This window comes from Melospiza georgiana, chromosome 3 (genome assembly GCF_028018845.1).
Source record: "Melospiza georgiana isolate bMelGeo1 chromosome 3, bMelGeo1.pri, whole genome shotgun sequence".
Lineage (NCBI taxonomy): Eukaryota > Metazoa > Chordata > Aves > Passeriformes > Passerellidae > Melospiza > Melospiza georgiana.
Genome location: NC_080432.1, coordinates 29267265 through 29293376, shown reverse-complemented (window position 1 = coordinate 29293376; position 26112 = coordinate 29267265).

Below are 26112 nucleotides of genomic sequence, written 5' to 3'. Positions count from 1 at the left end.
AAAACTCGCCTGCCAACTTTTGGATGGCAGATTGCAGGAGCCACTTGGTACTATCAAACCAGCCCAAATTGGCACTGGTGCCGCCATGGGTCTGGTCAACATCCTGCCTATCGTAGCTTTTCAGGAGCCAGCCGGTCACTCCCAGCCATAGGCCCCCAGAAAAAAACCTCGGCCCGTTTCCCTGGCAAACAAAAGTAAGCTGCCCCTCTTCTGGATGGCAGATTGCAGGAGCCACTTTGCACCATCAAACTAGCCCGACTTGGCACTGCTGCCACCTCTGGTCTGGGACCCATCCTGCGTATCCTGGATTCAAATTAGCCATCCGGCCACTGCCAGCCACAGGCCCCCAAACACAAACAACGGCGCTTTTCCCTGGAAAACAAAACTCGCCTGCCAAATTTTTGATGGCAGATTGCAGGAGCCACTTGGTACTATCAAACCAGCCCTACTTGGCACTGGTGCCACCATGGGTCTGGTAACCATCCTGCCTATCGTAGCTTTTCAGGAGCCAGCAGGTCACTCCCAGCCATAGGCCCCCACAAAAATACATCGGCCCGTTTCCCTAGCAAACAAAAGTAAGGTGCCGCGCTTCTGGATGGCAGATTGCAGGACGCACTTGGTACTATCAAACCAGCCCGACTAGGCACTGGTGCCACCTCTGGTCTGGGAACCATCCTGCGTATTGTGGATTCTAAGGAGCCAGCTGGCCACTCCCAGCCACAGGCCCCCAAACAAAAACAACGGCGCTTTTCCCTGGAAAACAAAACTCGCCTGCCAACTTTTTGATGGCAGATTGCAGGAGCCACTTGGTACTATCAAATCAGCCCAACTTGGCACTGGTGCCACCATGGGTCTGGTCACCATCCTGCCTATCGTAGCTTTTCAGGAGCCAGCCGGTCACTCCCAGCCATAGGCCCCCAGAAAAAAACCTCGGCCCGTTTCCCTGGCAAACAAAAGTAAGCTACCCCGCTTCTGAATGGCAGATTGCAGGAGCCACTTTGCACCATACACTAGCCCGACTTGGCACTGGCGCCACCTCTGGTCTGGGAACCATCCTGCGTATCGTGGATTCTAAGGAGCCAGCCGGCCACTCCCAGCCACAGGCCCCCAAACAAAAACAAAGGCGCTTTTCCCTGGAAAACAAAACTCGCCTGCCAAATTTTCATGGCAGATTGCAGGAGCCACTTGGTACTATCAAACCAGCCCAACTTGGCACTGGTGCCACCATGGGTCTGGTAACCATCCTGCCTATCGTAGCTTTTCAGGAGGCAGCCGGTCACTCCCAGCCATAGGCCCCCAGACACAAATCTCGGCCCGTTTCTCTGGCAAACAAAAGTAAGCTACCCCGCTTCTGGATGGCAGATTGCAGGAAACATTTGGTACTGTCAAACGAGCCCGACTTGGCACTGGTGCCACCTTGGCTCTGGGAACCATCCTGCGTAACGTAGATTCTAAGGCGCCAGCCGGCCACTCCCAGCCACAGGCCCCCAAACACAAACAACGGTGCTTTTCCCTGGAAAACAAAACTCGCCTGCCAACATTTGATGGCAGATTGCAGGAGCCACTTGGTACTATCAAACCAGCCCAACATGGCACTGGTGCCACCATGGGTCTGGTCACCATCCTGCCTATCGTAGCTTTTCAGGAGCCAGCTGGACACTCCCAGCCACAGGCCCCCAGACACAAACCTCGGCCCGTTTCCCTGGCAAACAAAAGTAAGCTGCATCGCTACTGGATAGCAGATTGCAGGACGCACTTGGTACTATCAACCCAACCCGACTTGGCACTGGTGCCACCTTGGGTCTGGGAACCATCCTGCATATCGTGGATTCTAAGGAGCCAGCCGGCCACTCCCAGCCACAGGCCCCCAAACAAAAACAACGGCGCTTTCCCTGGAAAACAAAACTCGCCTGCCAACTGTTTGATGGCAGATTGCAGGAGCCACTTGGTACTATCAAACCAGCCCAACTTGGCACTGGTGCCACCATGGGTCTGGTCACCATCCTGCCTATCGTAGCTTTTCAGGACCTAGCGGGTCACTCCAAGATATAGGCCCCCAGACACAAACCTCGGCCCGTTTCCCTGGCAAACAAAAGTAAGCTGCCCCGCTTCCGGATGGCAGATTGCACGATCCACTTGGTAGTATCAAAGACCCCGACTTTGCACTGGTGCCACCTTGGGTCTGGGAACCATCCTGCGTATCGTGGATTCTAATTAGCCAGCCAGCCCCTCCCAGCCACAGGCCCCCAAACACAAACAATGGCGCTTTTCCCTGGAAAACAAAACTCGCCTGCCAACATTTTGATGGCACATTGCAGGAGCCACTTGGTACTATCAAATCAGCCCAAATTGGCACTGGTGCCACCATGGGTCTGGTCATCATCCTGCCTATCGTAGCTTTTCAGGAGCCAGCCGGTCACTCCCAGCCATAGGCCCCCGACACAAACCTCGGCCCGTTTCCCTGGCAAACAAAAGTAAGCTACCCCGCTTCTGGATGGCACATTGCAGGAGCCACTTTGCACCATCAAACTAGCCCGAATTGGCACTGGTGTCACCTCAGGTCTGGGAACCATGCTGCGTATCGTGGATTCTAAGGAGCCAGTCGGCCACTCCCAGCCACAGGCCCCCAAACACAAACAACGGCGCTTTTCCCTCGGAAACAAAACTCGCCTGCCAACTTTTTGATGGCAGATTGCAGGAGCCAATTGGTACTATCAAACCAGCCCGACTTGGCACTGGTGCCACCTCTGGTGTGGGAACCATCCTGCGTATCGTTGATTCTAAGGAGCCAGCCGGCCACTCCCAGCCACAGGCCCCCAAACACAAACAACGGCGCTTTTCCCTGGAAAACAAAACTCGCCTGCCAACTTTTTGATGGCAGATTGCAGGAGCCACTTGGTACTATCAAACCAGCCCAACTTGGCACTGGTGCCACCATGGGTCTGGTCACCATCCTGCCTATCGTAGCTTTTCAGGAGCCAGCCGGTCACTCCCAGCCATAGGCCCCCACAAACAATCTCGGCCCGTTTCCCTGGCAAACAAAAGTAAGCTACCCCGCTTCTGGATGGCAGATTGCAGGAGCCACTTTGCACCATCAAACCAGCCCGACTTGGCACTGGTGCAACCTCTGGTCTGGGAACCATCCTGCGTATCGTGGATTCTAATTAGCCAGCCGGCCACTCCCAGCCACAGGCCCCCAAACACAAACAAAGGCGCTTTTCCCTATAAAACAAAATTCGCCTGCCAACATTTGATGGCAGATTGCAGGAGCCACTTGGTACTATCAAACCAGCCCAACATGGCAGTGGTGCCACCATGGGTCTGGTCACCATCCGCCCTTCGTAGCTTTTCAGGAGCCAGCCGGTCACTCCCAGCCATAGGCCCCCAGACACAAACCTCGGCCCTTTTCCCTGGCAAACAAAAGTAAGCTACCCCGCTTCTGGATGGCAGATTGCAGGAGCCACTTTGCACCATCAAACTAGCCCGAATTGGCACTGGTGCCACCTCAGGTCTGGGAACCATGCTGCGTATCGTGGATTCTAAGGAGCCAGTCGGCCACTCCCAGCCACAGGCCCCCAAACACAAACAACGGCGCTTTTCCCTGGGAAACAAAACTCGCCTGCCAACATTTTGACGGCAGATTGCAGGAGCCACTTGGTACAATCAAACCAGCCCGACTTGGCACTTGTGTCACCTCTGGTCTGGGAACCATCCTGCGTATCGTGGATTCTATGGAGCCAGCCAGCCACTCCCAGCCACAGGCCCCCAAACACAAACAATGGCGCTTTTCCCAGGAAAACAAAACTCGCCTGCCAACTTTTTGATGGCACATCGCAGGAGCCACTTGGTACTATCAAATCAGCCCAACTTGGCACTGGTGCCACCATGGGTCTGGTCACCATCCTGCCTATCGTAGCTTTTCAGGAGCCAGCCGGTCACTCCCAGCCATAGGCCCCCAGACACAAAGCTCGGCCCTTTTCCCTAGCAAACAAAAGTAAGCTACCCCGCTTCTGGATGGCAGATTGCAGGAGCCACTTTGCACCATCAAACTAGGCCGACTTGGCACTGGTGCCACCTCAGGTCTGGGAACCATGCTGCGTATCGTGGATTCTAAGGAGCCAGTCGGCCACTCCCAGCCACAGGCCCCCAAACACAAACAACAGCGCTTTTCCCTGGGAAACAAAACTCGCCTGCCAACTTTTGGATGGCAGATTGCAGGAGCCACTTGGTACTATCAAACCAGCCCAAATTGGCACTGGTGCCGCCATGGGTCTGGTCAACATCCTGCCTATCGTAGCTTTTCAAGACCTAGCCGGTCACTCCCAGCCATAGGGCACTAGACAAAAACCTCGGCCCGTTACCCTGGCAAACAAAAGTAAGCTACCCCGCTTCTGGATGGCAGATTGCAGGAGCCACTTTGCACCATCAAACTAGCCCGACTTGGCACTGGTGCCACCTCTGGTCTGGGAACCATCCTGCATATCGTGGATTCTAATTAGCCAGCCGGCCACTCGTAGCCACAGGCCCCCAAACACAAACAAATGCGCTTTTCCCTATAAAACAAAACTCGCCTGCCAACATTTGATGGCAGATTGCAGGAGCCACTTGGTACTATCAAACCAGCCCAACATGGCACTGGTGCCACCATGGGTCTGGTCACCATCCTGCCTATCGTAGCTTTTCAGGAGCCAGCAGGTCACTCCCAGCCATAGGCCCCCAGACACAAGCCTGGACCCGTTTCCCTGGCAAACAAACGTAAGCTGCCCCGCTTCTGGATGGCAGATTGCAGGAGCCACTTGGTACTATCAAACCAGACCAGCTTGGCACTGGTGCCACCTCTGGTCTCGGAGCCATCCTGCATATCGTGGATTCTAAGGAGCCAGCCAGCCACTCCCAGCCACAGGCCCCCAAACACAAACAACAGCGCTTTTCCCTGGAAAACAAACCTCGCCTGCCAACTTTTTGATGGCAGATTGCAGGAGCCACTTGGTACTATCAAATCAGCCCAACTTGGCACTGGTGCCACCATGGGTCTGGTTACCATCCTGCCTATCGTAGCTTTTCAGGAGCCAGCCGGTCACTCCCAGCCATAGGCCCCCAGAAAAAAACCTCGGCCCGTTTCCCTGGCAAACAAAAGTAAGCTACCCCGCTTCTGAATGGCAGATTGCAGGAGCCACTTTGCACCATCAAACTAGCCCGACTTGGCACTGGCGCCACCTCTGGTCTGGGAACCATCCTCCGTATCGTGGATTCTAATTAGCCAGCCGGCCACTCCCAGCCCCATCCCCCCAAACACAAACAAAGGCGCTTTTCCCTGGAAAACAAAACTCGCCTGCCAAATTTTCATGGCAAATTGCAGGAGCCACTTGGTACTATCAAACCAGCCCAACTTGGCACTGGTGCCACTATGGGTCTGGTCACCATCCTGCCTATCGTAGCTTTTCAGGAGGCAGCCGGTCACTCCCAGCCATAGGCCCCCACACACAAAGCTCGGCCCGTTTTCCTGGCAAACAAAAGTAAGCTATCCCGCTTCTGGACGGCAGATTGCTGGAACCATTTGGTACTGTCAAACGAGCCCGACTTGGCACTGGTGCCACCTTGGGTCTGGGAACAATCCTGCGTAACGTAGATTCTAAGGAGCCAGCCGCCCCCTCCCAGCCACAGGTCCCCAAACACAAACAACGGCGCTTTTCCCTGGAAAACAAAACTCGCCTGCCAACTGTTTGATGGCAGATTGCAGGAGCCACTTGGTACTATCAAACCAGCCCAACTTGGCACTGGTGCCACCATGGGTCTGGTCACCATCCTGCCTATCGTAGCTTTTCAGGAGCCAGCCGGTAACTCCCAGCCATAGGCCCCCAGAAAAAACCTCGGCCTGTTTCCCTGGCAAACAAAAGTAAGCTGCCCCGCTTCTGGATGTCAGATTGCAGGAACCACTTGGTACAATCAAACCAGCCCAACTTGGCACTGGTGCCACCTCTGGTCTGGGAACCATCCTGCGTATCGTAGCTTTTCAGGACCTAGCGGGTCACTCCAAGCTATAGGCCCCTAGACACAAACCTCGGCCCGTTTCCCTGGCAAACAAAAGTAAGCTGCCCCGCTTCCGGATGCCAGATTGCAGGAATCACTTGGTAGTATCAAACGAGCCCGACTTTGCACTGGTGCCACCTTGGGTCTGGGAACCATCCTGCGTATTGTGGATTCTAAGGAGCCAGTCGGCCACTCCCAGCCACTGGCCCCCAAACACAATAAACGGTACTTTTCCCTGGAAAACAAGACTCGCCTGCCAACTTTTTGATGGCAGATTGCAGGAGCCACTTGGTACTATCAAACCAGCCCAACTTGGCACTGGTGCCACCATGGGACGGGTAACCATCCTGCCTATCGTAGCTTTTCATGAGCCAGCCGGTCACTCCCAGCCATAGGCCCCCACAAAAAAACCTCGGCCCGTTTCCCTGGCAAACAAAAGTAAGCTACCCCGCTTCTGGATGGCAGATTGCAGGAGCCACTTTGCACCATCAAACTAGCCCGACTTGGCACTGGTGCCACCTCTGGTCTGGGAACCATCCTGCGTATCGTGGATTCTAATTAGCCAGCCGGCCACTCCCAGCCACAGGCCCCCAAACACAAACAAAGGCGCTTTTCCCTATAAAACAAAACTCGCCTGCCAACATTTGATGGCAGATTGCAGGAGCCACTTGGTACTATCAAACCAGCCCAACATGGCACTGGTGCCACCATGGGTCTGGTCACCATCCTGCCTATCGTAGCTTTTCAGGAGCCAGCAGGTCACTCCCAGCCATAGGCCCCCAGACACAAGCCTGGACCCGTTTCCCTGGCAAACAAAAGTAAGCTGCCCCGCTTCTGGATGGCAGATTGCAGGAGCCACTTGGTACTATCAAACCAGACCAGCTTGGCACTGGTGCCACCTCTGGTCTCGGAGCCATCCTGCATATCGTGGATTCTAAGGAGCCAGCCAGCCACTCCCAGTCACAGGCCCCCAAACACAAACAACAGCGCTTTTCCCTGGAAAACAAAACTCGCCTGCCAACTTTTTGATGGCAGATTGCAGGAGCCACTTGGTACTATCAAACCAGCCCAACTTGGAACTGCTGCCACCATGGGTCTGGTCACCATCCTGCCTATCGTAGCTTTTCAGGAGCCAGCCGGTCACTCCCAGCCATAGGCCCCCAGAAAAAAACCTCGGCCCGTTTCCCTGGCAAACAAAAGTAAGCTGCCCCTCTTCTGGATGGCAGATTGCAGGAGCCACTTTGCACCATCAAACTAGCCCGACTTGGCACTGCTGCCACCTCTGGTCTGGGACCCATCCTGCGTATCCTGGATTCAAACTAGCCATCCGGCCACTGCCAGCCACAGGCCCCCAAACACAAACAACGGCGCTTTTCCCTGGAAAACAAAACTCGCCTGCCAAATTTTTGATGGCAGATTGCAGGAGCCACTTGGTACTATCAAACCAGCCCTACTTGGCACTGGTGCCACCATGGGTCTGGTAACCATCCTGCCTATCGTAGCTTTTCAGGAGCCAGCCGGTCACTCCCAGCCATAGGCCCCCACAAAAAAACCTCGGCCCGTTTCCCTAGCAAACAAAAGTAAGGTGCCGCGCTTCTGGATGGCAGATTGCAGGACGCACTTGGTACTATCAAACCAGCCCGACTAGGCACTGGTGCCACCTCTGGTCTGGGAACCATCCTGCGTATCGTGGATTCTAAGGAGCCAGCCGGCCACTCCCAGCCACAGGCCCCCAAACAAAAACAACGGCGCTTTTCCCTGGAAAACAAAACTCGCCTGCCAACTTTTTGATGGCAGATTGCAGAGGCCACTTGGTACTATCAAATCAGCCCAACTTGGCACTGGTGCCACCATGGGTCTGGTAACCATCCTGCCTATCGTAGCTTTTCAGGAGCCAGCCGGTCACTCCCAGCCATAGGCCCCCAGAAAAAAACCTCGGCCCGTTTCCCTGGCAAACAAAAGTAAGCTACCCCGCTTCTGAATGGCAGATTGCAGGAGCCACTTTGCACCATACACTAGCCCGACTTGGCACTGGCGCCACTACTGGTTTGGGAACCATCCTGCGTATCGTGGATTCTAATTAGCCAGCCGGCCACTCCCAGCCACAGGCCCCCAAACAAAAACAAAGGCGCTTTTCCCTGGAAAACAAAACTCGCCTGCCAAATTTTCATGGCAGATTGCAGGAGCCACTTGGTACTATCAAACCAGCCCAACTTGGCACTGGTGCCACTATGGGTCTGGTAACCATCCTGCCTATCGTAGCTTTTCAGGAGGCAGCCGGTCACTCCCAGCCATAGGCCCCCAGACACATATCTCGGCCCGTTTCCCTGGCAAACAAAAGTAAGCTGCATCGCTACTGGATAGCAGATTGCAGGACGCACTTGGTACTATCAACCCAACCCGACTTGGCACTGGTGCCACTTTGGGTCTGGGAACCATCCTGCATATCGTGGATTCTAAGGAGCCAGCCGGCCACTCCCAGCCACAGGCCCCCAAACAAAAACAACGGCGCTTTCCCTGGAAAACAAAACTCGCCTGCCAACTGTTTGATGGCAGATTGCAGGAGCCACTTGGTACTATCAAACCAGCCCAACTTGGCACTGGTGCCACCATGGGTCTGGTCACCATCCTGCCTATCATAGCTTTTCAGGAGCCAGCCGGTAACTCCCAGCCATAGGCCCCCAGAAAAAACCTCGGCCTGTTTCCCTGGCAAACAAAAGTAAGCTGCCCTGCTTCTGGATGGCAGATTGCAGGAACCACTTGGTACAATCAAACCAGCCCGACTTGGCACTGGTGCCACCTCTGGTCTGGGAACCATCCTGCGTATCGTGGATTCTAAGGAGCCAGCCGGCCACTCCCAGCCACAGGCCCCCAAACACAAACAACGGCGCTTTTCCCTGGAAAACAAAACTCGCCTGCCAACTATTTGATGGCAGATTGCAGGAGCCACTTGGTACTATCAAACCAGCCCAACTTGGCACTGGTGCCACCATGGGTCTGGTCACCATCCTGCCTATCGTAGCTTTTCAGGACCTAGCGGGTCACTCCAAGATATAGGCCCCCAGAAAAAACCTCGGCCCCTTTCCCTGGCAAACAAAAGTAAGCTGCCCCGCTTCCGGATGGCAGATTGCACGATCCACTTGGTAGTATCAAAGACCCCGACTTTGCACTGGTGCCACCTTGGGTCTGGGAACCATCCTGCGTATCGTGGATTCTAATTAGCCAGCCAGCCCCTCCCAGCCACAGGCCCCCAAACACAAACAATGGCGCTTTTCCCTGGAAAACCAAAGTCGCCTGCCAACATTTTGATGGCACATTGCAGGAGCCACTTGGTACTATCAAATCTGCCCAAATTGGCACTGGTGCCACCATGGGTCTGGTCATCATCCTGCCTATCGTAGCTTTTCAGGAGCCAGCCGGTCACTCCCAGCCATAGGCCCCCGACACAAACCTCGGCCCGTTTCCCTGGCAAACAAAAGTAAGCTACCCCGCTTCTGGATGGCACATTGCAGGAGCCACTTTGCACCATCAAACTAGCCCGAATTGGCACTGGTGTCACCTCAGGTCTGGGAACCATGCTGCGTATCGTGGATTCTAAGGAGCCAGTCGGCCACTCCCAGCCACAGGCCCCCAAACACAAACAACGGCGCTTTTCCCTCGGAAACAAAACTCGCCTGCCAACTTTTTGATGGCAGATTGCAGGAGCCAATTGGTACTATCAAACCAGCCCGACTTGGCACTGGTGCCACCTCTGGTGTGGGAACCATCCTGCGTATCGTTGATTCTAAGGAGCCAGCCGGCCACTCCCAGCCACAGGCCCCCAAACACAAACAACGGCGCTTTTCCCTGGAAAACAAAACTCGCCTGCCAACTTTTTGATGGCAGATTGCAGGAGCCACTTGGTACTATCAAACCAGCCCAACTTGGCACTGGTGCCTCCATGGGTCTGGTCACCATCCTGCCTATTGTAGCTTTTCAGGAGCCAGCCGGTCACTCCCAGCCATAGGCCCCCACAAAAAAATCTCGGCCCGTTTCCCTGGCAAACAAAAGTAAGCTACCCCGCTTCTGGATGGCAGATTGCAGGAGCCACTTTGCACCATCAAACTGGCCCGACTTGTCACTGGTTCCACCTCTGGTCTGGGAACCATCCTGCGTATCGTGGATTCTAATTAGCCAGCCGGCCACTCCCAGCCACAGGCCCCCAAACACAAACAAAGGCGCTTTTCCCTATAAAACAAAACTCGCCTGCCAACATTTGATGGCAGATTGCAGGAGCCACTTGGTACTATCAAACCAGCCCAACATGGCACTGGTGCCACCGTGGGTCTGGTCACCATCCGCCCTTCGTAGCTTTTCAGGAGCCAGCCGGTCACTCCCAGCCATAGGCCCCCAGACACAAACCTCGGCCCTTTTCCCTGGCAAACAAAAGTAAGCTACCCCACTTCTGGATGGCAGATTGCAGGAGCCACTTTGCACCATCAAACTAGCCCGAATTGGCACTGGTGCCACCTCAGGTCTGGGAACCATGCTGCGTATCGTGGATTCTAAGGAGCCAGTCGGCCACTCCCAGCCACAGGCCCCCAAACACAAACAACGGCGCTTTTCCCTGGGAAACAAAACTCGCCTGCCAACATTTTGACGGCAGATTGCAGGAGCCACTTGGTACAATCAAACCAGCCCGACTTGGCACTTGTGTCACCTCTGGTCTGGGAACCATCCTGCGTATCGTGGATTCTATGGAGCCAGCCAGCCACTCCCAGCCACAGGCCCCCAAACACAAACAATGGCGCTTTTCCCAGGAAAACAAAACTCGCCTGCCAACTTTTTGATGGCACATCGCAGGAGCCACTTGGTACTATCAAATCAGCCCAACTTGGCACTGGTGCCACCATGGGTCTGGTCACCATACTGCCTATCGTAGCTTTTCAGGAGCCAGCCGGTCACTCCCAGCCATAGGCCCCCAGACACAAACCTCGGCCCTTTTCCCTAGCAAACAAAAGTAAGCTACCCCGCTTCTGGATGGCAGATTGCAGGAGCCACTTTGCACCATCAAACTAGGCCGACTTGGCACTGGTGCCACCTCAGGTCTGGGAACCATGCTGCGTATCGTGGATTCTAAGGAGCCAGTCGGCCACTCCCAGCCACAGGCCCCCAAACACAAACAACAGCGCTTTTCCCTGGGAAACAAAACTCGCCTGCCAACTTTTGGATGGCAGATTGCAGGAGCCACTTGGTACTATCAAACCAGCCCAAATTGGCACTGGTGCCGCCATGGGTCTGGTCAACATCCTGCCTATCGTAGCTTTTCAAGACCTAGCCGGTCACTCCCAGCCATAGGGCACTAGACAAAAACCTCGGCCCGTTACCCTGGCAAACAAAAGTAAGCTACCCCGCTTCTGGATGGCAGATTGCAGGAGCCACTTGGTACTATCAAACCAGCCCAACTTGGCACTGGTGCCACCTTGGGTCTGGGAACCATGCTGCGTATCGTGGATTCTAAGGAGCCAGTCGGCCACTCCCAGCCACAGGCCCCCAAACACAAACAACGGCGCTTTTCCCTGGAAAACAAAACTCGCCTGCCAACTTTTTGATGGCAGATTGCAGGAGCCACTTGGTACTATCAAACCAGCCCAACTTGGCACTGGTGCCACCATGGGTCTGGTAACCATCCTGCCTATCGTAGCTTTTCAGGAGCCAGCCGGTCACTCCCAGCCATAGGCCCCCACAAAAAAACCTCGGCCCGTTTCCCTGGCAAACAAAAGTAAGCTACCCCGCTTCTGGATGGCAGATTGCAGGAGCCACTTTGCACCATCAAACTAGCCCGACTTGGCGCTGGTGCCACCTCTGGTCTGGGAACCATCCTGCGTATCGTGGATTCTAATTAGCGAGCCGGCCACTCCTAGCCACAGGCCCCCAAACACAAACAAATGCGCTTTTCCCTATAAAACAAAACTCGCCTGCCAACATTTGATGGCAGATTGCAGGAGCCACTTGGTACTATCAAACCAGCCCAACATGGCACTGGTGCCACCATGGGTCTGGTCACCATCCTGCCTATCGTAGCTTTTCAGGAGCCAGCCGGTCACTCCCAGCCATAGGCCCCCAGACACAAGCCTGGACCCGTTTCTCTGGCAAACAAAAGTAAGCTACCCCGCTTCTGGATGGCAGATTGCAGGAGCCACTTGGTACTATCAAACCAGACCAGCTTGGCACTGGTGCCACCTCTGGTCTCGGAGCCATCCTGCATATCGTGGATTCTAAGGAGCCAGCCAGCCACTCCCAGCCACAGGCCCCCAAACACAAACAACAGCGCTTTTCCCTGGAAAACAAACCTCGCCTGCCAACTTTTTGATGGCAGATTGCAGGAGCCACTTGGTACTATCAAATCAGCCCAACTTGGCACTGGTGCCACCATGGGTCTGGTAACCATCCTGCCTATCGTAGCTTTTCAGGAGCCAGCCGGTCACTCCCAGCCATAGGCCCCCAGAAAAAAACCTCGGCCCGTTTCCCTGGCAAACAAAAGTAAGCTACCCCGCTTCTGAATGGCAGATTGCAGGAGCCACTTTGCACCATCAAACTAGCCCGACTTGGCACTGGCGCCACCTCTGGTCTGGGAACCATCCTCCGTATCGTGGATTCTAATTAGCCAGCCGGCCACTCCCAGCCCCATCCCCCCAAACACAAACAAAGGCGCTTTTCCCTGGAAAACAAAACTCGCCTGCCAAATTTTCATGGCAAATTGCAGGAGCCACTTGGTACTATCAAACCAGCCCAACTTGGCACTGGTGCCACCATGGGTCTGGTCACCATCCTGCCTATCGTAGCTTTTCAGGAGCCAGCCGGTCACTCCCAGCCATAGGCCCCCACACACAAAGCTCGGCCCGTTTCCCTGGCAAACAAAAGTAAGCTACCCCGCTTCTGGATGGCAGATTGCAGGAACCATTTGGTACTGTCAAACGAGCCCGACTTGGCACTGGTGCCACCTCTGGTCTGGGAACAATCCTGCGTAACGTAGATTCTAAGGAGCCAGCCGGCCACTCCCAGCCACAGGCCCCCAAACACAAACAACGGTGCTTTTCCCTGGAAAACAAAACTCGCCTGCCAACATTTGATGGCAGATTGCAGGAGCCACTTGGTACTATCAAACCAGCCCAACATGGCACTGGTGCCACCATGGGTCTGGTCACCATCCTGCCTATCGTAGCTTTTCAGGAGCCAGCTGGTCACTCCCAGCCATAGGCCCCCAGACACAAACCTCAGCCCGTTTCCCTGGCAAAAAAAAGTAAGCTGCACCGCTACTGGATGGCAGATTGCAGGACGCACTTGGTACTATCAACCCAACCCGACTTGGCACTGGTGCCACCTTGGGTCTGGGAACCATCCTGCATATCGTGGATTCTAAGGAGCCAGCCGGCCACTCCCAGCCACAGGCCCCCAAACAAAAACAACGGCGCTTTCCCTGGAAAACAAAACTCGCCTGCCAACTGTTTGATGGCAGATTGCAGGAGCCACTTGGTACTATCAAACCAGCCCAACTTGGCACTGGTGCCACCATGGGTCTGGTCACCATCCTGCCTATCGTAGCTTTTCAGGAGCCAGCCGGTAACTCCCAGCCATAGGCCCCCAGAAAAAACCTCGGCCTGTTTCCCTGGCAAACAAAAGTAAGCTGCCCTGCTTCTGGATGGCAGATTGCAGGAACCACTTGGTACAATCAAACCAGCCCAACTTGGCACTGGTGCCACCTCTGGTCTGGGAACCATCCTGCGTATCGTGGATTCTAAGGAGCCAGCCGGCCACTCCCAGCCACAGGCCCCCAAACACAAACAACGGCGCTTTTCCCTGGAAAACAAAACTCGCCTGCCAACTTTTTGATGGCAGATTGCAGGAGCCACTTGGTACTATCAAACCAGCCCAACTTGGCACTGGTGCCACCATGGGTCTGGTCACCATCCTGCCTATCGTAGCTTTTCAGGACCTAGCGGGTCACTCCAAGATATAGGCCCCCAGACACAAACCTCGGCCCGTTACCCTGGCAAACAAAAGTAAGCTGCCCCGCTTCCGGATGGCAGATTGCACGATCCACTTGGTAGTATCAAAGACCCCGACTTTGCACTGGTGCCACCTTGGGTCTGGGAACCATCCTGCGTATCGTGGATTCTAATTAGCCAGCCAGCCCCTCCCAGCCACAGGCCCCCAAACACAAACAATGGCGCTTTTCCCTGGAAAACAAAACTCGCCTGCCAACATTTTGATGGCACATTGCAGGAGCCACTTGGTACTATCAAATCAGCCCAAATTGGCACTGGTGCCACCATGGGTCTGGTCATCATCCTGCCTATCATAGCTTTTCAGGAGCCAGCCGGTCACTCCCAGCCATAGGCCCCCGACACAAACCTCGGCCCGTTTCCCTGGCAAACAAAAGTAAGCTACCCCGCTTCTGGATGGCACATTGCAGGAGCCACTTTGCACCATCAAACTAGCCCGAATTGGCACTGGTGCCACCTCAGGTCTGGGAACCATGCTGCGTATCGTGGATTCTAAGGAGCCAGTCGGCCACTCCCAGCCACAGGCCCCCAAACACAAACAACGGCGCTTTTCCCTCGGAAACAAAACTCGCCTGCCAACTTTTTGATGGCAGATTGCAGGAGCCAATTGGTACTATCAAACCAGCCCGACTTGGCACTGGTGCCACCTCTGGTCTGGGAACCATCCTGCGTATCGTTGATTCTAAGGAGCCAGCCGGCCACTCCCAGCCACAGGCCCCCAAACACAAACAACGGCGCTTTTCCCTGGAAAACAAAACTCGCCTGCCAACTTTTTGATGGCAGATTGCAGGAGCCACTTGGTACTATCAAACCAGCCCAACTTGGCACTGGTGCCACCATGGGTCTGGTCACCATCCTGCCTATCGTAGCTTTTCAGGAGCCAGCCGGTCACTCCCAGCCATAGGCCCCCACAAAAAAATCTCGGCCCGTTTCCCTGGCAAACAAAAGTAAGCTACCCCGCTTCTGGATGGCAGATTGCAGGAGCCACTTTGCACCATCAAACCAGCCCGACTTGGCACTGGTGCAACCTCTGGTCTGGGAACCATCCTGCGTATCGTGGATTCTAATTAGCCAGCCGGCCACTCCCAGCCACAGGCCCCCAAACACAAACAAAGGCGCTTTTCCCTATAAAACAAAACTCGCCTGCCAACATTTGATGGCAGATTGCAGGAGCCACTTGGTACTATCAAACCAGCCCAACATGGCACTGGTGCCACCGTGGGTCTGGTCACCATCCGCCCTTCGTAGCTTTTCAGGAGCCAGCCGGTCACTCCCAGCCATAGGCCCCCAGACACAAACCTCGGCCCTTTTCCCTGGCAAACAAAAGTAAGCTACCCCGCTTCTGGATGGCAGATTGCAGGAGCCACTTTGCACCATCAAACTAGCCCGAATTGGCACTGGTGCCACCTCAGGTCTGGGAACCATGCTGCGTATCGTGGATTCTAAGGAGCCAGTCGGCCACTCCCAGCCACAGGCCCCCAAACACAAACAACGGCGCTTTTCCCTGGGAAACAAAACTCGCCTGCCAACATTTTGACGGCAGATTGCAGGAGCCACTTGGTACAATCAAACCAGCCCGACTTGGCACTTGTGTCACCTCTGGTCTGGGAACCATCCTGCGTATCGTGGATTCTATGGAGCCAGCCAGCCACTCCCAGCCACAGGCCCCCAAACACAAACAATGGCGCTTTTCCCAGGAAAACAAAACTCGCCTGCCAACTTTTTGATGGCACATCGCAGGAGCCACTTGGTACTATCAAATCAGCCCAACTTGGCACTGGTGCCACCATGGGTCTGGTCACCATCCTGCCTATCGTAGCTTTTCAGGAGCCAGCCGGTCACTCCCAGCCATAGGCCCCCAGACACAAACCTCGGCCCTTTTCCCTAGCAAACAAAAGTAAGCTACCCCGCTTCTGGATGGCAGATTGCAGGAGCCACTTTGCACCATCAAACTAGGCCGACTTGGCACTGGTGCCACCTCAGGTCTGGGAACCATGCTGCGTATCGTGGATTCTAAGGAGCCAGTCGGCCACTCCCAGCCACAGGCCCCCAAACACAAACAACAGCGCTTTTCCCTGGGAAACAAAACTCGCCTGCCAACTTTTGGATGGCAGATTGCAGGAGCCACTTGGTACTATCAAACCAGCCCAAATTGGCACTGGTGCCGCCATGGGTCTGGTCAACATCCTGCCTATCGTAGCTTTTCAGGAGCCAGCCGGTCACTCCCAGCCATAGGCCCCCAGAAAAAAACCTCGGCCCGTTTCCCTGGCAAACAAAAGTAAGCTGCCCCTCTTCTGGATGGCAGATTGCAGGAGCCACTTTGCACCATCAAACTAGCCCGACTTGGCACTGCTGCCACCTCTGGTCTGGGACCCATCCTGCGTATCCTGGATTCAAATTAGCCATCCGGCCACTGCCAGCCACAGGCCCCCAAACACAAACAACGGCGCTTTTCCCTGGAAAACAAAACTCGCCTGCCAAATTTTTGATGGCAGATTGCAGGAGCCACTTGGTACTATCAAACCAGCCCTACTTGGCACTGGTGCCACCATGGGTCTGGTAACCATCCTGCCTATCGTAGCTTTTCAGGAGCCAGCAGGTCACTCCCAGCCATAGGCCCCCACAAAAATACATCGGCCCGTTTCCCTAGCAAACAAAAGTAAGGTGCCGCGCTTCTGGATGGCAGATTGCAGGACGCACTTGGTACTATCAAACCAGCCCGACTAGGCACTGGTGCCACCTCTGGTCTGGGAACCATCCTGCGTATTGTGGATTCTAAGGAGCCAGCCGGCCACTCCCAGCCACAGGCCCCCAAACAAAAACAACGGCGCTTTTCCCTGGAAAACAAAACTCGCCTGCCAACTTTTTGATGGCAGATTGCAGGAGCCACTTGGTACTATCAAATCAGCCCAACTTGGCACTGGTGCCACCATGGGTCTGGTAACCATCCTGCCTATCGTAGCTTTTCAGGAGCCAGCCGGTCACTCCCAGCCATAGGCCCCCACAAAAAAACCTCGGCCCGTTTCCCTGGCAAACAAAAGTAAGCTACCCCGCTTCTGAATGGCAGATTGCAGGAGCCACTTTGCACCATACACTAGCCCGACTTGGCACTGGCGCCACCTCTGGTCTGGGAACCATCCTGCGTATCGTGGATTCTAATTAGCCAGCCGGCCACTCCCAGCCACAGGCCCCCAAACAAAAACAAAGGCGCTTTTCCCTGGAAAACAAAACTCGCCTGCCAAATTTTCATGGCAGATTGCAGGAGCCACTTGGTACTATCAAACCAGCCCAACTTGGCACTGGTGCCACCATGGGTCTGGTAACCATCCTGCCTATCGTAGCTTTTCAGGAGGCAGCCGGTCACTCCCAGCCATAGGCCCCCAGACACAAATCTCGGCCCGTTTCTCTGGCAAACAAAAGTAAGCTACCCCGCTTCTGGATGGCAGATTGCAGGAAACATTTGGTACTGTCAAACGAGCCCGACTTGGCACTGGTGCCACCTTGGCTCTGGGAACCATCCTGCGTAACGTAGATTCTAAGGCGCCAGCCGGCCACTCCCAGCCACAGGCCCCCAAACACAAACAACGGTGCTTTTCCCTGGAAAACAAAACTCGCCTGCCAACATTTGATGGCAGATTGCAGGAGCCACTTGGTACTATCAAACCAGCCCAACATGGCACTGGTGCCACCATGGGTCTGGTCACCATCCTGCCTATCGTAGCTTTTCAGGAGCCAGCTGGTCACTCCCAGCCACAGGCCCCCAGACACAAACCTCGGCCCGTTTCCCTGGCAAACAAAAGTAAGCTGCATCGCTACTGGATAGCAGATTGCAGGACGCACTTGGTACTATCAACCCAACCCGACTTGGCACTGGTGCCACCTTGGGTCTGGGAACCATCCTGCATATCGTGGATTCTAAGGAGCCAGCCGGCCACTCCCAGCCACAGGCCCCCAAACAAAAACAACGGCGCTTTCCCTGGAAAACAAAACTCGCCTGCCAACTGTTTGATGGCAGATTGCAGGAGCCACTTGGTACTATCAAACCAGCCCAACTTGGCACTGGTGCCACCATGGGTCTGGTCACCATCCTGCCTATCGTAGCTTTTCAGGACCTAGCGGGTCACTCCAAGATATAGGCCCCCAGACACAAACCTCGGCCCGTTTCCCTGGCAAACAAAAGTAAGTTGCCCCGCTTCCGGATGGCAGATTGCACGATCCACTTGGTAGTATCAAAGACCCCGACTTTGCACTGGTGCCACCTTGGGTCTGGGAACCATCCTGCGTATCGTGGATTCTAATTAGCCAGCCAGCCCCTCCCAGCCACAGGCCCCCAAACACAAACAATGGCGCTTTTCCCTGGAAAACAAAACTCGCCTGCCAACATTTTGATGGCACATTGCAGGAGCCACTTGGTACTATCAAATCAGCCCAAATTGGCACTGGTGCCACCATGGGTCTGGTCATCATCCTGCCTATCGTAGCTTTTCAGGAGCCAGCCGGTCACTCCCAGCCATAGGCCCCCGACACAAACCTCGGCCCGTTTCCCTGGCAAACAAAAGTAAGCTACCCCGCTTCTGGATGGCACATTGCAGGAGCCACTTTGCACCATCAAACTAGCCCGAATTGGCACTGGTGTCACCTCAGGTCTGGGAACCATGCTGCGTATCGTGGATTCTAAGGAGCCAGTCGGCCACTCCCAGCCACAGGCCCCCAAACACAAACAACGGCGCTTTTCCCTCGGAAACAAAACTCGCCTGCCAACTTTTTGATGGCAGATTGCAGGAGCCAATTGGTACTATCAAACCAGCCCGACTTGGCACTGGTGCCACCTCTGGTCTGGGAACCATCCTGCGTATCGTTGATTCTAAGGAGCCAGCCGGCCACTCCCAGCCACAGGCCCCCAAACACAAACAACGGCGCTTTTCCCTGGAAAACAAAACTCGCCTGCCAACTTTTTGATGGCAGATTGCAGGAGCCACTTGGTACTATCAAACCAGCCCAACTTGGCACTGGTGCCACCATGGGTCTGGTCACCATCCTGCCTATCGTAGCTTTTCAGGAGCCAGCCGGTCCCTCCCAGCCATAGGCCCCCACAAACAATCTCGGCCCGTTTCCCTGGCAAACAAAAGTAAGCTACCCCGCTTCTGGATGGCAGATTGCAGGAGCCACTTTGCACCATCAAACCAGCCCGACTTGGCACTGGTGCAACCTCTGGTCTGGGAACCATCCTGCGTATCGTGGATTCTAATTAGCCAGCCGGCCACTCCCAGCCACAGGCCCCCAAACACAAACAAAGGCGCTTTTCCCTATAAAACAAAACTCGCCTGCCAACATTTGATGGCAGATTGCAGGAGCCACTTGGTACTATCAAACCAGCCCAACATGGCAGTGGTGCCACCATGGGTCTGGTCACCATCCGCCCTTCGTAGCTTTTCAGGAGCCAGCCGGTCACTCCCAGCCATAGGCCCCCAGACACAAACCTCGGCCCTTTTCCCTGGCAAACAAAAGTAAGCTACCCCGCTTCTGGATGGCAGATTGCAGGAGCCACTTTGCATCATCAAACTAGCCCGAATTGGCACTGGTGCCACCTCAGGTCTGGGAACCATGCTGCGTATCGTGGATTCTAAGGAGCCAGTCGGCCACTCCCAGCCACAGGCCCCCAAACACAAACAACGGCGCTTTTCCCTGGGAAACAAAACTCGCCTGCCAACATTTTGACGGCAGATTGCAGGAGCCACTTGGTACAATCAAACCAGCCCGACTTGGCACTTGTGTCACCTCTGGTCTGGGAACCATCCTGCGTATCGTGGATTCTATGGAGCCAGCCAGCCACTCCCAGCCACAGGCCCCCAAACACAAACAATGGCGCTTTTCCCTGGAAAACAAACCTCGCCTGCCAACTTTTTGATGGCACATCGCAGGAGCCACTTGGTACTATCAAATCAGCCCAACTTGGCACTGGTGCCACCATGGGTCTGGTCACCATCCTGCCTATCGTAGCTTTTCAGGAGCCAGCCGGTCACTCCCAGCCATAGGCCCCCAGACACAAACCTCGGCCCTTTTCCCTAGCAAACAAAAGTAAGCTACCCCGCTTCTGGATGGCAGATTGCAGGAGCCACTTTGCACCATCAAACTAGGCCGACTTGGCACTGGTGCCACCTCAGGTCTGGGAACCATGCTGCGTATCGTGGATTCTAAGGAGCCAGTCGGCCACTCCCAGCCACAGGCCCCCAAACACAAACAACAGCGCTTTTCCCTGGGAAACAAAACTCGCCTGCCAACTTTTGGATGGCAGATTGCAGGAGCCACTTGGTACTATCAAACCAGCCCAAATTGGCACTGGTGCCGCCATGGGTCTGGTCAACATCCTGCCTATCGTAGCTTTTCAAGACCTAGCCGGTCACTCCCAGCCATAGGGCACTAGACAAAAACCTCGGCCCGTTACCCTGGCAAACAAAAGTAAGCTACCCCGCTTCTGGATGGCAGATTGCAGGAGCCACTTGGTACTATCAAACCAGCCCAACTTGGCACTGGTGCCACCTTGGGTCTGGGAACCATGCTGCGTATCGTGGATTCTAAGGAGCCAGTCGGCCACTCCCAGCCACAGGCCCCCAAACACAAACAACGGCGCTTTTCCCTGGAAAACAAAACTCGCCTGCCAACATTTTGATGGCAGATTGCAGGAGCCACTTGGTACTATCAAACCAGCCCAACTTGGCACTGGTGCCACCATGGGTCTGGTAACCATCCTGCCTATCGTAGCTTTTCATGAGCCAGCCGGTCACTCCCAGCCATAGGCCCCCACAAAAAAACCTCGGCCCGTTTCCCTGGCAAACAAAAGTAAGCTACCCCGCTTCTGGATGGCAGATTGCAGGAGCCACTTTGCACCATCAAACTAGCCCGACTTGGCACTGGTGCCACCTCTGGTCTGGGAACCATCCTGCGTATCGTGGATTCTAATTAGCCAGCCGGCCACTCCTAGCCACAGGCCCCCAAACACAAACAAATGCGCTTTTCCCTATAAAACAAAACTCGCCTGCCAACATTTGATGGCAGATTGCAGGAGCCACTTGGTACTATCAAACCAGCCCAACATGGCACTGGTGCCACCATGGGTCTGGTCACCATCCTGCCTATCGTAGCTTTTCAGGAGCCAGCAGGTCACTCCCAGCCATAGGCCCCCAGACACAAGCCTGGACCCGTTTCCCTGGCAAACAAACGTAAGCTGCCCCGCTTCTGGATGGCAGATTGCAGGAGCCACTTGGTACTATCAAACCAGACCAGCTTGGCACTGGTGCCACCTCTGGTCTCGGAGCCATCCTGCATATCGTGGATTCTAAGGAGCCAGCCAGCCACTCCCAGCCACAGGCCCCCAAACACAAACAACAGCGCTTTTCCCTGGAAAACAAACCTCGCCTGCCAACTTTTTGATGGCAGATTGCAGGAGCCACTTGGTACTATCAAATCAGCCCAACTCGGCACTGGTGCCACCATGGGTCTGGTTACCATCCTGCCTATCGTAGCTTTTCAGGAGCCAGCCGGTCACTCCCAGCCATAGGCCCCCAGAAAAAAACCTCGGCCCGTTTCCCTGGCAAACAAAAGTAAGCTACCCCGCTTCTGAATGGCAGATTGCAGGAGCCACTTTGCACCATCAAACTAGCCCGACTTGGCACTGGCGCCACCTCTGGTCTGGGAACCATCCTCCGTATCGTGGATTCTAATTAGCCAGCCGGCCACTCCCAGCCCCATCCCCCCAAACACAAACAAAGGCGCTTTTCCCTGGAAAACAAAACTCGCCTGCCAAATTTTCATGGCAAATTGCAGGAGCCACTTGGTACTATCAAACCAGCCCAACTTGGCACTGGTGCCACTATGGGTCTGGTCACCATCCTGCCTATCGTAGCTTTTCAGGAGGCAGCCGGTCACTCCCAGCCATAGGCCCCCACACACAAAGCTCGGCCCGTTTTCCTGGCAAACAAAAGTAAGCTATCCCGCTTCTGGATGGCAGATTGCAGGAACCATTTGGTACTGTCAAACGAGCCCGACTTGGCACTGGTGCCACCTTGGGTCTGGGAACAATCCTGCGTAACGTAGATTCTAAGGAGCCAGCCGCCCCCTCCCAGCCACAGGCCCCCAAACACAAACAACGGCGCTTTTCCCTGGAAAACAAAACTCGCCTGCCAACTGTTTGATGGCAGATTGCAGGAGCCACTTGGTACTATCAAACCAGCCCAACTTGGCACTGGTGCCACCATGGGTCTGGTCACCATCCTGCCTATCGTAGCTTTTCAGGAGCCAGCCGGTAACTCCCAGCCATAGGCCCCCAGAAAAAACCTCGGCCTGTTTCCCTGGCAAACAAAAGTAAGCTGCCCCGCTTCTGGATGTCAGATTGCAGGAACCACTTGGTACAATCAAACCAGCCCAACTTGGCACTGGTGCCACCTCTGGTCTGGGAACCATCCTGCGTATCGTAGCTTTTCAGGACCTAGCGGGTCACTCCAAGCTATAGGCCCCTAGACACAAACCTCGGCCCGTTTCCCTGGCAAACAAAAGTAAGCTGCCCCGCTTCCGGATGCCAGATTGCAGGAATCACTTGGTAGTATCAAACGAGCCCGACTTTGCACTGGTGCCACCTTGGGTCTGGGAACCATCCTGCGTATTGTGGATTCTAAGGAGCCAGTCGGCCACTCCCAGCCACTGGCCCCCAAACACAATAAACGGTACTTTTCCCTGGAAAACAAGACTCGCCTGCCAACTTTTTGATGGCAGATTGCAGGAGCCACTTGGTACTATCAAACCAGCCCAACTTGGCACTGGTGCCACCATGCGACGGGTAACCATCCTGCCTATCGTAGCTTTTCATGAGCCAGCCGGTCACTCCCAGCCATAGGCCCCCACAAAAAAACCTCGGCCCGTTTCCCTGGCAAACAAAAGTAAGCTACCCCGCTTCTGGATGGCAGATTGCAGGAGCCACTTTGCACCATCAAACTAGCCCGACTTGGCACTGGTGCCACCTCTGGTCTGGGAACCATCCTGCGTATCGTGGATTCTAATTAGCCAGCCGGCCACTCCCAGCCACAGGCCCCCAAACACAAACAAAGGCGCTTTTCCCTATAAAACAAAACTCGCCTGCCAACATTTGATGGCAGATTGCAGGAGCCACTTGGTACTATCAAACCAGCCCAACATGGCACTGGTGCCACCATGGGTCTGGTCACCATCCTGCCTATCGTAGCTTTTCAGGAGCCAGCAGGTCACTCCCAGCCATAGGCCCCCAGACACAAGCCTGGACCCGTTTCCCTGGCAAACAAAAGTAAGCTGCCCCGCTTCTGGATGGCAGATTGCAGGAGCCACTTGGTACTATCAAACCAGACCAGCTTGGCACTGGTGCCACCTCTGGTCTCGGAGCCATCCTGCATATCGTGGATTCTAAGGAGCCAGCCAGCCACTCCCAGTCACAGGCCCCCAAACACAAACAACAGCGCTTTTCCCTGGAAAACAAAACTCGCCTGCCAACTTTTTGATGGCAGATTGCAGGAGCCACTTGGTACTATCAAACCAGCCCAACTTGGAACTGCTGCCACCATGGGTCTGGTCACCATCCTGCCTATCGTAGCTTTTCAGGAGCCAGCCGGTCACTCCCAGCCATAGGCCCCCAGAAAAAAACCTCGGCCCGTTTCCCTGGCAAACAAAAGTAAGCTGCCCCTCTTCTGGATGGCAGATTGCAGGAGCCACTTTGCACCATCAAACTAGCCCGACTTGGCACTGCTGCCACCTCTGGTCTGGGACCCATCCTGCGTATCCTGGATTCAAACTAGCCATCCGGCCACTGCCAGCCACAGGCCCCCAAACACAAACAACGGCGCTTTTCCCTGGAAAACAAAACTCGCCTGCCAACTTTTTGATGGCAGATTGCAGGAGCCACTTGGTACTATCAAATCAGCCCAACTTGGCACTGGTGCCACCATGGGTCTGGTAACCATCCTGCCTATCGTAGCTTTTCAGGAGCCAGCCGGTCACTCCCAGCCATAGGCCCCCAGAAAAAAACCTCGGCCCGTTTCCCTGGCAAACAAAAGTAAGCTACCCCGCTTCTGAATGGCAGATTGCAGGAGCCACTTTGCACCATACACTAGCCCGACTTGGCACTGGCGCCACTACTGGTTTGGGAACCATCCTGCGTATCGTGGATTCTAATTAGCCAGCCGGCCACTCCCAGCCACAGGCCCCCAAACAAAAACAAAGGCGCTTTTCCCTGGAAAACAAAACTCGCCTGCCAAATTTTCATGGCAGATTGCAGGAGCCACTTGGTACTATCAAACCAGCCCAACTTGGCACTGGTGCCACTATGGGTCTGGTAACCATCCTGCCTATCGTAGCTTTTCAGGAGGCAGCCGGTCACTCCCAGCCATAGGCCCCCAGACACATATCTCGGCCCGTTTCCCTGGCAAACAAAAGTAAGCTGCATCGCTACTGGATAGCAGATTGCAGGACGCACTTGGTACTATCAACCCAACCCGACTTGGCACTGGTGCCACTTTGGGTCTGGGAACCATCCTGCATATCGTGGATTCTAAGGAGCCAGCCGGCCACTCCCAGCCACAGGCCCCCAAACAAAAACAACGGCGCTTTCCCTGGAAAACAAAACTCGCCTGCCAACTGTTTGATGGCAGATTGCAGGAGCCACTTGGTACTATCAAACCAGCCCAACTTGGCACTGGTGCCACCATGGGTCTGGTCACCATCCTGCCTATCATAGCTTTTCAGGAGCCAGCCGGTAACTCCCAGCCATAGGCCCCCAGAAAAAACCTCGGCCTGTTTCCCTGGCAAACAAAAGTAAGCTGCCCTGCTTCTGGATGGCAGATTGCAGGAACCACTTGGTACAATCAAACCAGCCCGACTTGGCACTGGTGCCACCTCTGGTCTGGGAACCATCCTGCGTATCGTGGATTCTAAGGAGCCAGCCGGCCACTCCCAGCCACAGGCCCCCAAACACAAACAACGGCGCTTTTCCCTGGAAAACAAAACTCGCCTGCCAACTATTTGATGGCAGATTGCAGGAGCCACTTGGTACTATCAAACCAGCCCAACTTGGCACTGGTGCCACCATGGGTCTGGTCACCATCCTGCCTATCGTAGCTTTTCAGGACCTAGCGGGTCACTCCAAGATATAGGCCCCCAGAAAAAAACCTCGGCCCCTTTCCCTGGCAAACAAAAGTAAGCTGCCCCGCTTCCGGATGGCAGATTGCACGATCCACTTGGTAGTATCAAAGACCCCGACTTTGCACTGGTGCCACCTTGGGTCTGGGAACCATCCTGCGTATCGTGGATTCTAGTTAGCCAGCCAGCCCCTCCCAGCCACAGGCCCCCAAACACAAACAATGGCGCTTTTCCCTGGAAAACCAAAGTCGCCTGCCAACATTTTGATGGCACATTGCAGGAGCCACTTGGTACTATCAAATCTGCCCAAATTGGCACTGGTGCCACCATGGGTCTGGTCATCATCCTGCCTATCGTAGCTTTTCAGGAGCCAGCCGGTCACTCCCAGCCATAGGCCCCCGACACAAACCTCGGCCCGTTTCCCTGGCAAACAAAAGTAAGCTACCCCGCTTCTGGATGGCACATTGCAGGAGCCACTTTGCACCATCAAACTAGCCCGAATTGGCACTGGTGTCACCTCAGGTCTGGGAACCATGCTGCGTATCGTGGATTCTAAGGAGCCAGTCGGCCACTCCCAGCCACAGGCCCCCAAACACAAACAACGGCGCTTTTCCCTCGGAAACAAAACTCGCCTGCCAACTTTTTGATGGCAGATTGCAGGAGCCAATTGGTACTATCAAACCAGCCCGACTTGGCACTGGTGCCACCTCTGGTCTGGGAACCATCCTGCGTATCGTTGATTCTAAGGAGCCAGCCGGCCACTCCCAGCCACAGGCCCCCAAACACAAACAACGGCGCTTTTCCCTGGAAAACAAAACTCGCCTGCCAACTTTTTGATGGCAGATTGCAGGAGCCACTTGGTACTATCAAACCAGCCCAA